Source organism: Pelodiscus sinensis, unplaced genomic scaffold (assembly GCF_049634645.1).
Source record: "Pelodiscus sinensis isolate JC-2024 unplaced genomic scaffold, ASM4963464v1 ctg63, whole genome shotgun sequence".
In the NCBI taxonomy this organism is placed as follows: Eukaryota; Metazoa; Chordata; order Testudines; family Trionychidae; genus Pelodiscus; species Pelodiscus sinensis.
Window position 1 is genome coordinate 234,067 of NW_027465976.1, and position 17,363 is coordinate 251,429.

Genomic DNA, 17,363 nt, shown 5'->3' on the forward strand with positions numbered 1-17,363 from the left:
TTTGTATCATCTGCAAACTTTACTACCTCACTCCTTACCCCTTTCTCCAGATCATTTATGAATTAGTTGAAAAGGATTGGTCCCAGGACTGACCCTTGGGGTATACCACTAGTTACCCCTCTCCACTCTGAAAATTTACCATTTATTCCTACCCTTTGTTTCCTGTCTTTTAACCAGTTCTCAATCCAAGAAAGGACCTTCCCTCTTATCTCATGGCCATGTAATTTACACAAGAAAGGCTGTTCTCAGTAGTGGCGGATAGCAGAAGAAGGAACAATGATCTCAAGTTGTGGTGGGAGAGTCCAGGTTGGATATTAGGAAAAACTATTTCACTAGGAGGGTGATGAAGCACTGGAATGGGTTACCTAGGGAAGTAGTGGAGTCTCCATCCTTAGAGATTTTTAAGTCTCGGCTTGACAAAACCCTGGCTGGGTTGATTTAGTTGGGATTGTACTGCCTCGGGCAGGGGGCTGGACTTGATGTCCTTCTGAGGTCTCTTCCAGCTCTATGGTTCTATGATTGATTCACATCCTTTGCTAGCTGCAATTTCAATTGCACTTTCATAGAATACTAGGACTGGAAGGGACCTCGAGAGGTCATCGAGTCATAGACCTCTTGTGGCAGGATCCAGTACTGTCCAGACCATCCCTGGTCGATATTTATCTAACCTACTCTTAAATATCTCCAGAGATGGAGATTCCACAACCTCCCTTGGCAATTTATTCCAGTGTTTAACCACCCTGACAGTTAGAAACTTTTTTCTAATGTCCAACCTAAACCTCCCTTGCTGCAGTTTAAGCTCATTTCTTCTTGTTCTATCCTCAGAGGCCTGGAAGAACAATTTTTCTCCCTCCTCCTTCTAACACCCTTTTAGATACCTGAAAACCGCTATCATGTCCCCTCTCAATCTTCTCTTTTCCGAACTAAACAAGCCCAATTCTTTCAGTCTTCCTTCATAGGTCATGTTCTCTAGACCTTTAATCTTTCTTGTTGCTCTTCTCTGGACCTCCTCCAATTTCTCCACATCTTTCTTGAGATGTGGTACCCAGAACTGGACACAATACTCCAACAGAGGCCCTAATCAGCACAGAGTATAGCAGGAGAATGAGTTCTCGTGTCTTGCTCGCAACACACCTGTTAATGCATCCTAAATCATGTTTGCTTTTTTTGCAACAGCATCACACTGTTGACTTGTATTTAGCTTGTGGTCCACTATAAACCCTACATCCCTTTCTGCTGTACTCCTTCCTAGACAGTTGCTTCTCATTCTGTACGTGTGAAACTGATTGTTCCTTCCTAAGTGGAGCACTCTGCATTTGTCATTATTAAACTTCGTCGTGTTTACGTCGGACCATTTCTCCAATTTGTCCAAATCATTTTGAATTTCGCCTTCCTGATAACTCCCCTGCATTCTCAAGCAATATATTTATACTCCTCCCTAGTCATCTGTCTAAGTTTCCACTTCTGGTAAGCTTCCTTTTTGTGTTTGGCTTACCAGGGAAGTCCTTGGTGAGCTTAATCTGGTCGCCTACCATATCTGCTTTTCTTACTGAGCATCAGGGTGGTTTCTTCCTGTGCGTTTATTAAGGCTTCTTTAAAATACTGACAGCTCTCCTGGACTCCTTTCTCCCTTCATGTAAGCATCCCAGAGAATCCTGCCCATCAGTTCTCTGAGGATGTCGAAGTCTGCTTTTCTGAAGTGCAGGGTATGTATTTTGCTACTCTCCTTTCTTCCTTTGGTCAGGATCCTGAAATCTACCATATTATGATCACTGCTTCCCAGGTTGTCACCCACCTCTGCTTCTCCTACTAATTCCTCCCTGTTTGTGAGCAATAGGTCAAGTTGCGCATGGCCCCTAGTCGGTTCCTTCAGCATTTGTACCAAGAAGTTATCCCCAACATTCTCCAAAAACTTCCTGGATTGTCTGTGTCCTGTTGTATTGGTCTCCCAACAAATGTCAGTGTGATTAAAGTCCCCCATGAGAACCAGGGCCTGTGATCTGGAAGGTTCTCTCAGTTGTCTGAAGAAAGCCTCATCTACTTCATCCATCTAATCCGGTGGTCTATAACAGACACCAACCACAACATTACCCCTGTTGCTTACACCTCTAAAATTAACCCATAGACTCTCAATAGGGTTTTCTCCCTCTATATACTGGAGCTCCGAGCAATCACTCTGCTCTCTTACATACAATGCAACTCCTCCTTTTCTCCCCCGCCTGTTCTTTCTGAAGAGTTTATACCCTTCCATGATAGTGCTCCAGTCATGCGAGTCATCCCACCAAGTCTCCGTTATTCCAATCAAATCATAGTTCTTTGACTGGGCCAGAGCTTCTAATTCTTCCTGTTTGTTTCCCAGGCTTCTTGCATTTGTGTACAAACACCTTAAATAACCAGTTGATTGCCTATCTTCTCCATTCAAATCAGGGATCCTCCTTTATTGCTTGTTCCTCCTTGTGTTTCTTCCCGGTATCTGACTTCCCAACTTCCCTCAGGGCTTTGATCACAGTCCCCCAATGAACCTAGTTTAAAGCCCTCCTCACTAGGTTTGCAAGCCTGCCCGCAAAGATGCTCTTTCCTCTCATGGTTAGATGGATCCCATCTCTTCCTAATAATCCTTGTGCCAGGAACAGAGTCCCATGGTCGAAGAAACCAAAGCCCTCTCTCCGACACCACCTGTGCAACCACGCATTTACTTCCTCAATTTGACGATCCCAACCTGGACCTTTTCCTTCAACAGGGAGGATGGACGAGTACACCACTTGCGCTTCAAATTCCTTGATCCTTCTTCTCAGTGCTATATAATCTGCAGTGACCTGCTCAAGGTCATTCTTGGCCATATTGTTAGTTCCTACATGGAGAAGCAGGAAGGGGTAAGTGATCCAAAGGTTTAATCACTTTCGGAAGACTCTCGGTCACATCCTGAATTCGAGCTCCTGGTAAGCAGCACACTTCTCGACATTCCAGGTCTGGATGGCAGATGGATGACTCAGTCCCTCTTAGGAGGGAGTCCCTGACCACCACCACCCGTCTTCTTATTTGGGGGGGTGGGAGGACTTGTGGAACCCCCATCCCTAGGACTACACATCCCATGCCTTCCCGTAGACGGTGTTCCCTTCTGATGTCTTCCCTGAGAGGTCCCTGCCAAAGCATTCTCCACCGCAGTGCCTGTGAAGAAAGCCTGAAAGCAGTTACTTACCTCTAGAGGAATAGGGGATACCTGAGTTGGCCTTCTTCTTCTAGAGGTTACATGCTGCCAGTTCTCTTCCTTGTACTGTACTGCCCCCTCCAAGCTAAGGATGTAATAGTGTAGTTGGTTAAACAATTAACTGATAAGCAAAAGCTTATCCATTAATGCTACACACTACACACATCCCCTCCCCAACTCATCCCCCATAGCTCTGCCACTACATTTTTCAGAGGGCTGGCCAGCAACCTGGCTCATTCCTCGCTCGCACCGGGTCTGGGGAGCTACCCTCACTGAAGCTCTGCATGAAAAAGTAATTTAGGAGCTTGCAGGCAGGCAGCCTGGCTCAGTCCTATCTTGTGCCAGGTCCTGGAGCTACTGAGCCGGTCATTCTTCTGCTCTGCTCTGTGCTGAGTAGGCCTCAGTTGGAGTATTGTGTCCAGTTCTGGGCACCATATTTCAAGAAAGATGTGGAGAAACTGGAGAAGGTCCAGAGAAGAGCAACAAGAATGATTAAAGGTCTAGAGAACATGACCTATGAAGGAAGAATGAAAAAACTGGGCTTGTTTAGTTTGGAAAGGAGAAGACTGAGGGGGGACATGATAGTCGTTTTCAAGTATCTAAACGGGTGTCACAAGGAGGAGGGAGAAAAATTGTTGTTCTTGGCCTCTGAGGATAGAAAAAATGGTTATTTACCTATAATTGTTGTTCTTCGATATGTGTTGCTCATGTCTATTAGAATGAGGTGTGCACACGTTATGTGCACGGTATCCCGGAGCTTTTTTTCCCCTAGCAGTACCCATCGGGCCGGCAGGTCACTCCTTGGAGTGGCACCGCAATAGTGGAGCAGAAATACCCCTGCCGGCGCTCCTCCTCCTCCTCAGTTCTTTCTTGCCGGAGACTCCGATGAAGGGGGGGTGGGGGGGGAAAATGAATGGACATGAGCAACACATCTTGAAGAACAACAGTTACAGGTAAGTAACAGTTTTTTCTTCGAGTGATTCGAATGAGGTGATTCCCCAGCTGAACCCAAAGAAGGCGGGGTCACAGACATTCCTGAGAGAAACAAGTCACTAGTAGATAAGCAACATAACCATCTAACTTTATTGAACGCAAAGTACTCAACTGAGGTAGCAACATTGCCCACACATGCATAAACCTTCTCCCCTTATTGTCCTATTTACAGAACTGAACTGAGTACCGCAGATTCCAGGGCAGTGTCACTTCTGGCTTGCTGGGTAATGGCATAATGTGCACCAAACGTGTAGAAGGAGGACCACATGGCCGCTCTACAAATATCAATGATCGACACCTGCACCACAGAAGCTACAGAGGACGCCTGCGCTCTAGTAGAGTGCGCCCTGATCTGGGGCAGCTCTTTGTGTGCCATAACGTAACACTCCCTGATACATGAGGAGATCCAAGTGGACAGCCTTTGGGCCGACACTAGAAACCCCTTCATCCTTTCCGCAAAAGAAATAAACAGCTGAGAAGATTTGTGAAAATGCTTTGTTCTGTTTAAATAAAAAGCCAAGGCTCTTTTTGCGTCGAGAGAATGCAGGGTCTACTCCCTAGAGGAGTGGTGAGGTTTTGGGAAGAAAACAGGTAAATAAATGTCCTGGGACATGTGGAATGATGACACCACCTTGGGGAGGAATGCTGGGTGGGGGCATAGTCTGACCGTATCGGCTGAAAACACTAAATAGGACGGTTCCACGGTCAGAGCCAAAAGCTCCAACACCCTGCGCGCTGAGGTAATGGCTACTATGAATGCCACCTTAAACAACAGGTACTTAAGTGGACACGTGGCTAAGAGCTCACACGGGGGGGCTATCAGGATGACCCAAGATTTGGACTGCCTGATCTTGTTTAGAGCCCGGGGAACAAGCATACACTAGGCCCCACGGCCAAGGAGCGACCAAGGCATCCCCTTTCAACTCCACTCCTAGGCCCAGGAATGAGATGTATTGGGGACACTTCCTATCGCCTCTGTGGCAAACAGGTCCATCTGGGGATGACCCCACTTCTGGAAGAGAGGTAGAAGGGTGGCATCCTTCAAGCACCACTCGTGGGCTCTGAAGGACCTGCTCAGTGAGTCTGCCAGCGTGTTCTTGCAACCTGGCAAGTATGCCGCCTGGAGCTGAATATTGTGGGCTATGCAAATCTCCAAGAGAACCACTTCGTGGCAAAGGGAGAAGACCGAGCCCCTCCCCCCACACTTGTTTATATAAAACACTGCTGCCATGTTGTCTAGCAACACCAATACAGATTTCCCTCAGAGAGTAGTCAGGAAGACCTTGCCCGCCATCCTGACAGCCCTCAATTCCCTGACATTTATATGTAGGGCCTTCTCGTGGGGAGCCCATAACTCTTGTGTCCTGTGGCGCTCCAAATGTGCACCCCCAACCCTCGTTGGAGGCATCGGTTATTAGTCTGACCAAGGGAATCTCCACCCGAAAAGGCACCCCTTTGCACACTTTGTCCTCCCAAGGCCACCATTGCAGGGAGGCAATCACTTCTGGAGGCACTGTCAGGATGGTGTCCCAATGTGCTCTGGACTGGTTGAAAGATGTTGCCAGCCAACCCTGCAGCACTCTGAGACTCAACCTGGCAGGCTTCCATATGTCCAAGAAGTTTCATGCAATTCCCAGTCATTGTGAGTGGGGACAGCGTTAGGACGCACACCATGGCAGCCATAGTTTGGAAACTGGCCCTGGGGAAATACGCTTGCCCCTTTTTGGCATCTATGTAGGCCCCGACAAACTCTATGTCCTGCGAGGGGGTTAGCAGCGACTTCTCCTCGTTTAACATAAGCCTGAGCTTTCCGAAGATGGTCCTTGTAAAGACTATATGCGCTACAACTTGTTCCCTGGACCGCCCATGAATGAGCCAATCATCTAGGTATAGAAATACTTGGACCCCATGCCTCCTGAGAAAGGCCACCATCACCGCCATTCATTTTGTAAAGACTCTGGGGGCAGTGGAGAGTCCAAAGGGGAGCACAGTGAACGGATAGTGGCTGTGGGCCACTTAAAAAAAAAAAAAAGGAGAAATCTCCTGTGACTTGGCCGTATGGCCACGTGAAAATAAATGTCCTTCAAGTCGAGGACCGCATACCAATCCCCTATTTCTAGAGCCAGAATAATGGAGGCCAGGGTCACCATCCTGAACCTTGCCTTTTTTATAGCTTTATTGAGGTTTCCGAGGTCCAGGATAGGACAAAGTTCTCCCTTGGGCTTGGGGATAATAAAATAATGGGAATAGAACCCCCTGCCCTCCCAATGGGACGGGACCCTTTCCACCGCTCCCTTTTCCATGAGCAAGAGGACCTCCTGATGGAGGAGGGCCTCATGAGCTGGGGCCCTGAAAAGGGACTGGGAGAGGGGAAGGGAAGGTGGGGAGCTCAGAAAGGGGATGGAGTAACCCATCCTTACCAAGCCCAGCACCCACTTGTCGGACGTGATGTGTGCCCAGGCTCAGGAAAAATGGAACAACCTGTCCCCAAAAGATGGGGTGATATCGGGGGCTGGTACACGGTCCTCGGGCGCACTTTCAAAATAGCTGCTTAGACTGCTGGGTAGAGGGCTGACTGGCGCTCCTATCTGCGTCAGCCCGCAGGCGACGTCACCTATTATGGGTGGAAGTGATACCTGCCACATTACTTATACCCCCACTCGAACCGCAAGGACGACGCCTCAACTGGTCCGGCCAAGAAGGCTGGAACTGTGACCTCCCCGGCTGCCTAATAGGTAGCTGCCTCCTTGGAGGTGCTGGAGTGTGAATACCTAGTGACCTAAGCATAGCCCTTGTGTCCTTCAGACTATGCAGCTTGGAGTCCATGTGTTCGGAAAAAAGGGCTTTCCCATCAAAGGGCAGGTCTTAGACTGCACATCCGGCAGTATCCCTGACACCTGCAACCAGGCGCTCTGATGCATGACCACACCAGAGGCCATGGTCGTGGCTGCCGAATCCATCGCATCCAGGGAGGCTTGTAGGGCCGTACACACTATGGTCCTCCCATCTGTAGTCATAGCCGCAAACTCCTGCCTAGCATCCGTGAGCAGCCTGTCCCGGAACTTATCCATCGCCTGAGATGTGTTATAGGCATAGTGACTGAGCATCGCCTGCTAGTTGGCAATGTGCAACTGGCGCATAGACCTTGCGCCCAGCAAGTCAAGGCGCTTGGGCTCCCTGGCCTTAGGCATAGGTCCAGGCTGCCCCTGCCTCTACTTCTGAGCGGCTGCCTGGACCACCAGCAAACCTGGAACTGGATGAGAGTAGAGGTGCTCATGCCCCGACTGCGGAACAAAGTATCTCTTCTCAACCCCCTTAAGGGTGGAGGTTATAGACCCTGGAGTTTGCCACAAGGCATTTGTGATCTTAGCCACTGTCTTATTTAGAGGTGGGGCCTACTTAGCAGGGGCATCCGCAATGAGGTTGTCGACCATTGGATCAGAGTCCTTGGCCACTGGCTCCGCTGGTACCCCCAGATTAGCTGCCAGCCTACAGAGCAACTCTTGATGCGTCCTAGCGTCCATCACTGGCATGGACGGGGCTGGGTCTGCCAGGGCCTCATCAAGGAGGGATGACGATGAGGATTCCCTAATGGACCCAGGGTCTTCCACCACCTCTGGAGAGTGGGTCACCTGCGGGGGTTCCGCACAAGTGGGTTGCAGGGTAGCCAGTGGGGGTACTTCCCCTAATGCCTCCTGCCTCTGTGGAGTGTCTACCCTAGAGGACGGAGGAGCTCTCGACATCAAGGCAGACGGAGTGCTCCTCCAATGGGAGACACTGGATGCTCAAGAGGGCGGCATTGGGCCCTGCCACTGATGATATTCCCAGGGCGTCTAAAACGGCGAGGGTGGTTGAGCCTGCAGGGGCCACGTCTGCTGAAAATCTTTCGGCACCAGTCGGTGCTGAGAATATGAGTGGTACCGGGACAAAATCCTAGATGAGCCCCCCCAAGCACAGCGACTCTGCTTCAGACTCAGAGGAATAGTCCAAAGCAGACCAGGGCGGTGCCATGGAGGAGTGCCTGGAAGGAAGACTAGGCCTATATCTAGACATGGACTCCGGCTTCCCTACATGGGTTTGTCTGGGAACGGTGGTGCTGGAACATTAACAGTGGTGCTGGAACTCCGATGCCGGGCAGCTGCTGCACCCAACTGGGAGTGGGGGCTGCAAATTGCACCAGTGCTGGCGGTGCCGGCAGCAGTGCCAGGGCCTGCGGTGCTGACAAGACACACAATACTGGCACCAGACGTGCGCCCTGAGAACAGGCAACAACTACCGGTGCCATGTGATCCCCTCGCACGTCCTGGGGATCTGCCGATGCCCCCACTGCAGGTGTCGACGCTTTGACCAATGTTGGCGTTGGCATCAATGCTGGTGCCGTCAAAGTTGCTGGTGCCAACCAGGCTACTGGCGTAGGCACCACAACCGGTGCCACCATGGCCCCCAGTGCCAAAGGCGAAGACCCCTCTGAGTGCAGGGGCGACAGCGGCAAGGCCGTCAGCTCAATGAGCTTGTGGGCTGCGGAGTGGATGGCCAGTATGTGGGGATTGGACCCGGGCTCTGAGCACAAGGCAGGTCATCACTCCTCCTCTGTGCACCGACACGACTTGCTCTGGAGAAGTCTGGGCACAGGGAATGTAGATGGTGCCAGCCTACATGGGTCTTACGACCCAATGACCTTCCCCTACAGTCCTTCTTCCTCTTCGGAGCTGGGGACTGTGACCGGTGCCTCGGTGCTGCCGTCTTCGGTGCCCCGGTACAGGAGGGGCCCGGTTGTACTTCCCGCAACAACATTGGTGCACTGCGCACCATGACCTCTCGAGACAGTGCTGGTTGGAGAGCCGACTCCATGAGCAGCAGTTTTAAGTGGGAATCTCTTTCCCGCTTAGTACACGGCTTAAAACTTCTACAAATTTTACAAGAGTCTGCGAGGTGGGAAGCATCGTGGGGGTCTCCCTTAGGCGTTGGTTTTGCACAGGATGCACAAGGTTTAAAGCCGCACGGGCCTGGCATTCCCCTCCCCCAAAGGGGAGAGATAAGAACTACAAACACTTAACTAAGTACCTAACAATTACAACTACTTGAAAAACAATAAAAGAACTGCTAACAGGCGAACAAACAACATGCACTAGGAACTGCATGAGAGCAGCGGTCACAGGCGGTAACAAGGAAGTGAGGAGGGGAAGTACCAGCAGGGGTATTTATGCTCTGCTATAGCGGCGCCATTCCAGGGGTGACCTGCCAGCCTGATGGGTACCACTAGGGAAAAAATGCTCTGGGATACCGTGCACATGGTGCGTGCACACCTCATTCAAATGGACATAGGCAATCACGCAAAATAAAACAAGAAGCAATGGGCTTAAACTGCAGCAAGGGAAGTTTAGGTTGGACATTTGAAAAAACTTCCTAACTGTCAAGGTGGTTAAACACTGGACTAAGTTGCCTAGGGAAGTTGTGGAATCTCCATCTCTGGAGATATTTAAGAGCAGGTTAGATAAATGTCTATCAGGGATGGTCTAGATAGTACTGGGTCCTGCAATGAGGGCAGGGGACTGGACTCGATGACCTCTCAAGGTCCCTTCCAGTCCTAATATTTTATTATTCTATTTTGAATGCCGTAGTGGAGGTAGTTGCTAGACCAGGCACAAGCCAGGAGCAAGTGCTTGCAGTGCTAACCCTTATCAAATAATCATGTAGATGACAAAATGTTTGCAGACTACATGATTAACAAATTACATGCTTCTTAACATCCCTATTCCGTGCACTGCCTCTGCCCCAAACACTAGTTCTGTACTCCCACTGCTGCTGGCTATTTCTGGGGTGCAGCATGGTCTGCGGTGCCAAGAGAAGCAGGAAGCCTGCCTTAACACCCGTGTTACACTGCTGACTGGGAGCCACTCAAGGTAAGCCCCTCCTGACACAGCGCTGACACCCCCAAAGCCAGAGCCCCCTCCTACACTCCAAAGCTATCATCCTCAGCCCTACCCCAGAACCAACACTCTGGTCAAATTATGTTGGGACAGAGGCATCAACAATTTTCTTCAACTGGGTCACGAGAAAAAAAAAAAAAAGTTAGAAAATCAGTGTTCTTGGGTGAGATGCAATGGTATCCCTGGAAGTAATAGGATGACATTAAGAATGTAAATTTAAACTGTATATTAGGGAATCCTGACTTTTGTTAAGATGTATCTGTCAGTGCAACATCTCCTAAGGAAGCGATGAAAACCCAATTTACAGAAACATTTAAAATTGGCCTGGAACAAGTACAGGAAAAATTACTGTAAATAATCGTTTACAGCCTCTTCTCTCCTTCCAGGTGACTATAAATGTCACCTAACAGATATTACCTTCTCTAATGTCTAGGACAGAGCTGACAAGAAGACATTTCAATGCTTCAACTCCTACTCTTTAGCGTATCTCACTTCACTGATTTCCAGAAAGCAGCTAGTACTTCAGTTCCCTGCACTATCCCATGCCCTAGAATCAGGGATCAAGTATTCCAGGATTCCACAGCTGTGGTATTTGCTGCAGACTCCACCCATCAGTGCATATTGGGCAGCACAAGCTAAAATCTTCCATGCATAAAAACACTGTTTATAGGATTGTAAGTGGATCCCTAGACAGAACACTTTTTGAGGAAGTGACCATCTTTTGTGATGTGTGTGTACAGTGCCTAATGTAATGGTACCCCAACTCTTTAATGGGGAGCCTGTTAGTGATACAACAATTCATATATAAGAGCTCTTAGCATTACAAAGAAAATCAGCACAACAAAACAGTGAGCAATTAACATACTGCCTGTCTGCCTACTCAGAAGGACATCAGATACAACAGCTCCTAGCACCTCAGAGTGACTAAACTACATAAGAACATAAGAAGGGCAATACTGGGTCAGTCTAAAGGTTCATCTTGCCCAGTATCCTATCTTCCCAAGAGTGGCCTCTGCCAGATGTCCCAGGGGGAGTGAACAGAACAGGTAATCATCATGTGATCCCTCTTCTGTCATCCTTTTCCAGCCTCTGACAAACAGAAGCTAGGGACACCATTCCTACACATTCAGGCTAATAGCCATTGATGGACCTAATCTCCATACATTTATCTAGTTCTTTTTTAAACCCTGTTAAAGTCGTGGTCTTCACAACATCAGGGAGTTCCACAGGTTGACTGTGTGTTGTGTAAAGAAAAACTTCCTTTTGTGTGTTTTAAACCTGCTGCCTATTAATTTCATTTGATGACTCCTAGTTCTTAGGTTATGGAAACAAGTAAATAACTTTTCCTTATTCACATTTTCCACACCAGTCATGATTTTATAGACCTCTATCATATCCCCCATAACTCCTCTTTTTCTAAGCTGAAAAGTCCAAGTCTTTTTAACCTCTCTTCATATGGGACCCTTTCCAAACCCCTCATCATTTTTGTTGACCCTTTTTCAAATGTCAATATACCTTTTTTGAGATGATGCGACCACATCTTTACACAGTATTCAAGATGTGGGTGTATAATGGTTATATACAGAGGCAATAAGATATTCCATGTCTTATTCTCTATCCCTTTTTTAATGATTCCTAACATTCTATTGCTTTTTTGACTGATACTGCACACTGAGTGGATGTATTCAGAAAACTAGTCACAATGACTCCAAGATCTCCCTCTTGAGTAGTTGTAGACAAATTAGTCCGAATCACATTGTATGTATAGTTGGGTTTATTTTTTCCAATGTGCATTACTTTACATTTATCAACATTAAATTTCATTTGCCATTTTGTTGCCCAATCACTTAGTTTGGTGAGATCTTTTTGATGCTCGTCACAGTCTGCTTTGGTCTTAACTATCTTGAGCAGTTTCGTATCATCTGAAAATTATGCCACCTCACTGTTTACCCCTTTCTCCAGATCATTTATATATAAACTGAACAGAATTAGTCCTAGCATAGGCCTTGGAAGACACTACTTGTTACCTCTCTCCATTCTGAAAACTGACCATGTATTCCTACTCTTTGTTTCCTAACTTTTAACCAAAATGCAGGACAATGTAGCACTTTAAAGACTAACAAGATGGTTTATTAGATGATGAGCTTTCGTGGGCCAGACCCACTTCCTCAGATCAAATAGTGGAAGAAAGTAGTCACAACCATATATACCAAAGGATACAATTAAAAAAAATGAACAAATATGAAAAGGACAAATCACATTGCAGAACAGGAGAGGGATGCAGGGTGGGGGGGAGGAAGGAAGGTAAGTGTCTGTGAATTGATGATATTAGAGGTAGGGAGAGTGGGATGTTTGTGAGTTAATGGTATTAGAGGTGATAATTGGGGAAACTATTTTGGTAATGGGTGAGATAGTTCAAATGTTTGTTGAGTCCTTTTTGGAAAGTGTCGAATTTTAACATGAATGACAGTTCAGAGGATTCCCTTTCAAGTGCAGATGTAAAAGGTCTTTGTAGCAGAATGCAGGTGGTTAAGTCATTGAGAGAGTGTCCTTTCTGGTTAAAATGGCAAGAAACTGTTTTCTCTTTGTGATCTTGTCTGATATCTGTTTTGTGGGCATTAATCCTTTGGCGAGTGTCTGAGATGTTTGTCCAATGTACATAGCAGACGGACACTTTCGGCACATGATAGCATAGATTATATTTCTGGATGCGCAGGAATATGTGTTCTTGATCTTATAACTCACTTGGTTAGGTCCAATAATGGTATCAGCAGAATGAATATGTGGACAAAGCTGGCAACGGGGTTTGTTGCAAGGGAAGGTACCAGGGTTGGTATTAGCGTGGTATGTCCTGTGGTGGTTGGTAAGAATCATCTTGAGGTTAGGTGGTTGTCTATAGGAGACTATGGGTCTGTCTCCCAGAGCCTCTTTGAGTATGGTATCCTATTCCAATATAGGCTGTAGTTTATTGATAATGTGTTGTGTTAATGCCCACAAAACAGATATCAGACAAGATCACAAAGAGAAAACAGTTTCTTGCCATTTTAACCAGAAAGGACACTCTCTCAATGACTTAACCACCTGCATTCTGCTACAAAGACCTTTTACATCTGCACTTGAAAGGGAATCCTCTGAACTGTCATTCATGTTAAAAATTCGACACTTTCCAAAAAGGACTCAACAAACATTTGAACTATCTCACCCATTACCAAAATAGTTTCCCCAATTATCACCTCTAATACCATTAACTCACAAACATCCCACTCTCCCTACCTCTAATATCATCAATTCACAGACACTTACCTTCCTTCCTCCCCCCCCCCCCCCCCGCATCCCCCTCTTGTTCTGCAATGTGATTTGTCCTTTTCATATTTGTTCATTTTTTTAATTGTATCCTTTGGTATATATGGTTGTGACTACTTTCTTCCACTATTTGATCTGAGGAAGTGGGTCTGGCCCACGAAAGCTCATCATCTAATAAACCATCTTGTTAGTCTTTAAAGTGCTACATTGTCCTGCATTTTGCTTCAGCTACCCCAGACTAACACGGCTACATCTCTATCACTAACTTTTAACCAGTTATCAATCCATAAAAGGACCTTCCCTCTTATCACAGGACAACTTACTTTAGAGACTTTGGTGAGGGACCCTGTCAAAGGTTTTCTGGAAATCTAAGTACACTATATCCACTGGCTTCCCCTAGTCAACATGTTTATTGATCTCCTCACAGAACTCTAGTAGATTCCTAAGGCATGATTTCTCGTTACACAAACCATGATGACTTTCCCCCAACAAATTATCTTCATCTGTGTGTCTGACAATTTTATTTTTACTATAGTTTCAACTAATTTGCCTCGTACTGTCATTAGACTTACTGGTTTGTAATTGCCAGGATCACCTCTAGAGCCCTTTTGAAAATTTGGCACCACATTAGCTATCCCGCAGTCATTAAGTACAGAAGCTCATTTAAAGGATAGGTTTCAAACCAGTTAATAGTTTTGCAATTTCATATCTGAGTTCTTTCAGAAGTCTTGGGTGAATGCCATCTGGTCCCGGTGACTTGTTACTGTTAAGTTTATCAATTTGTTCCAAAACCTCCTCTAATAACACCTCAACTACTACTAATAATAATGTCTGTTGAAACTGAAATGTTGGTGAGCTACTGCATTTCTGTGGATTATGACAGAATTATTCACATAGCTCAAGTCCCCATAATTGAAGGGCCCAGTGCCAATTCTACGGCTATGTCTAGACTGCAAAGAAAAGTCAGAGAGGCTTTTCCAAAATGTGGCCCATCTATACAGGGCCAAATTTCAGAAAAACCTCCTCTTTTACCGCATCCCTTCATCCTCATACAATGAGGATTACGGGATGGCAAAAGAATGCATCCGCTTTTTTGGAAATTGTTCAGAAAAAGCGGACATTTCCCAGAGGTATCCCAGAAAAGCTCTACAGTCTAGACATATCCTACTTCTCAATTTTATTCATACACTTTAAGGCAAGAAAGAACCAACAGATCATCTAGTCCAGGGGTGGGCAAGATGCAGCCTGCGGACCGAATCCAGCCCACCAAGTCCCCAGATCTAGCCCACAGCTGCCCCACCAGGACTTTTAGGCACAGAGCAGCTCACAATTGAAGCGGCTTGCTGCTCTCTGCTCTGGATGTTGGGGAGGGAGGAGGAGGCTTTGTGCACTGCCCCCACCCCCAGCAAAACCTCTCAGCTATCATTGGCCAGTTCCCAGCCAATAGGAGCCAAGAAATATTGCTGGGAGCAGGGGCAGTGCATGAAGCCTCACTCCCTCTCCCATGCCCGGAGCAGGGCCATGTGGAATAGACTGGGATTGCAGCAGACAGGCAGAAAGCCTGCCTCCAGTTTCTGCAGGCTGGAAGCCACCTAAGTAAGTGCCTCCCAGCCAGACCCAGCCTCTAGCACCCCACTCTCACTCTCTCCCCAACTACCTCTCCCAAGCCACCACCTCCTCCTACTCCGGGTCACCACCCAAACTCTCTGTACCCCCTCTTCCTTCTTTCTCCAAGTCACAACTTCCTCACAGATCCTGCACTACCTCCTACATGCCCCTCCTCCACCTATAAGCCCCTCCCCAACCCTGCACCTCATTCCCCTACTCCAAGCCACCACCCAAAACCTCTGCACCCCTTTTTCCCAGGTCACAACTCCCTGCATCCCCTCCCCCAGGGCAGAATCTTCTCCTGCACCCATAACCCCTCCTGGACCCTGCACCCCAATCCCCTGCCCCAGATCACAACCACTTCCTTTACCCAAATTTCCTCTAGGACCCCACAAGACAAGCCCAACAAAGAAAATAACAGAACACCACTGTCAATCACCTACAGTCCCCAGCTAAAACCTCTCCAATGTATCATCAATGATCTACAACCCATCCTGGACAATGACCCCTCACTTTCCACAGACCTTGGGAGGTAGGCCAGTCCTTGCCCACAGACAACCTGCCAACCTGAAGCAAATTCTCACCAGCAACTATACATCACATCACAGTAACTCTAACTCAGGAACCAATCCCTGCAACAAACCTTGGTGCCAACTCTGCCCGCATATCTACACCAGCGGCAACACCATTACAGGACCTAACCAGATCAGCCACACCATCATGGGTTCATTCACCTGCACATCTACCAATGTAATATATGCCACCATGTGCCAGCAATGCCCCTCTGCCACAGGCATCAGCAAAACTAGACTGTCCCTACGTAAGAGAATTAAAGGACACAAATCAGATATCAGTTCTCCAAAAACCTGTAGGAGAACACTTCAGTCTCCCTGGACACAGTAGCAGATTTAAAAGTGGCCATCCTACAACAAGAAAAAACTTTAAAAACAGACTTCAAGGAGAAACTGCAGAGCTACAATTCATCTGCAAATTTGACAGTATCTATCATTTTAGGATTAAACAAAGAGTGTGAATGGCTAGCCAACTACAAAAGCAGTTTCTCCTCTCCTGGTATTCACACCTCCACACTAGCTGCTAGAAGTGGGCCTCATACTCCCTGACTGAAGTGACCTTATTATCTCTAAACTTACTCTTGATTGGAACTCTTTTCTTATGCCTGTATATTTATACCTGCTTCTGGAATTTCCACTACATGCATCTGACGAAGTGGGTCTTTGCCCATGAAAGCTTCTGCTCCAATAAATCTGTTAGTCTATAAGGTACCACAGGACTTCTCATTCTTATTGTCCTTAAGCCTGCCAGCCATGGATTTTTCCCTTCTGCCCTCATCTTAATCAATTTTCTATACTTTATAAGTTCTGGTGATTTCTATGTATTTTCCCCATTGTTCCCATTTGTAATCTTCTATATTTGTTTAATTTCTAATTACTGCCTTCAATTCACAATTGAACAGAACGGGCTTTTAGCCAAAGTTGTTCTTGCTTGCTTGTGGATTCATGGGCTATGTCTACACTGGCAGCTTCTTGCACAAGAACAGCTGTTCTTGCGCAAAAACTTGATGGGTGTCTACACTGCACGCATGTTCTTGCGCAAGTAAATTCACAGTCTAGTGTCGGAAAACAGGGCTTCTTCCGGAAGAGTTATTCCTCTCCCCACGAGGAATAAGCCCTCTTGCACAAGAGCTCTTGAGCTCTTGCGCAAGAGGGCAGTGTAGACAGGCAACATGAATTTCTTGTGCAAGAAATTCATATGACTAAAATGGCTATCAGAGCTCTCTTGTGCAAGAGAGCATCCGCGCTGCCATAGACGCTCCTGCGCAAAAGCACATGCCAGTGTAGACGCGCTCTTGGTGAAGACTTTTTGCGCAAGAACTCTTCCACAAAACAATTATTGTGCAAGAAGCTGCCAGTGTAGAAGTAGCCCTGGGGTTTTGGCCATCTACTAATCTCTTTATAAGAGCTCCCAATTTTCACTCTCTCTTTTTTTTTTTTTTTTTTTTTAAACTACTTTGGTTTCTCCCAAACAGTTTTGTTTATAGTTTTTCTTGACTTGCCTAGTATGTACCCTGAGTTTCTGTTTGTCTAGTAACCCAGTTCAGGAATTGCCATAAAGAGCAAAGCAGTGATCCATCCTCTCAAACATCCTATCTCTGAGAGTGGTTGAGATCTAATGTTTCAGGGAAGACGCAAGGTGTGCTGCATTGGAGATATGAAATAATTTATCCAAAGGGGAAGTTTCTTCATAGCCTCTGCGAGTCTGAGGTTGGCTTATCTTCTGAAGGAAAATGTATATCCTTTGTA

The 17,363-nt window shown here is 46.9% G+C and overlaps 1 protein-coding gene across 18 annotated transcripts in view; it reads right to left on the minus strand.

Moving 5' to 3' along the window:
* Window positions 1–17,363, minus strand: part of SMARCD3 (SWI/SNF related BAF chromatin remodeling complex subunit D3) — a 290,614-nt gene that overhangs the window by 184,544 nt on the left and 88,707 nt on the right. For 4 of the 18 annotated variants that reach the window (XM_075917552.1, XM_075917541.1, XM_075917550.1 and 1 more), the window contains one exon: window positions 3,200–3,293. The exons of the other annotated variants lie outside the window; for them this stretch is intronic. The gene's annotated coding sequence lies outside the window, so the exon portion shown is untranslated. The remainder of the gene's footprint in view (window positions 1–3,199; window positions 3,294–17,363) is intronic. 18 annotated transcript variants of the gene reach the window in all.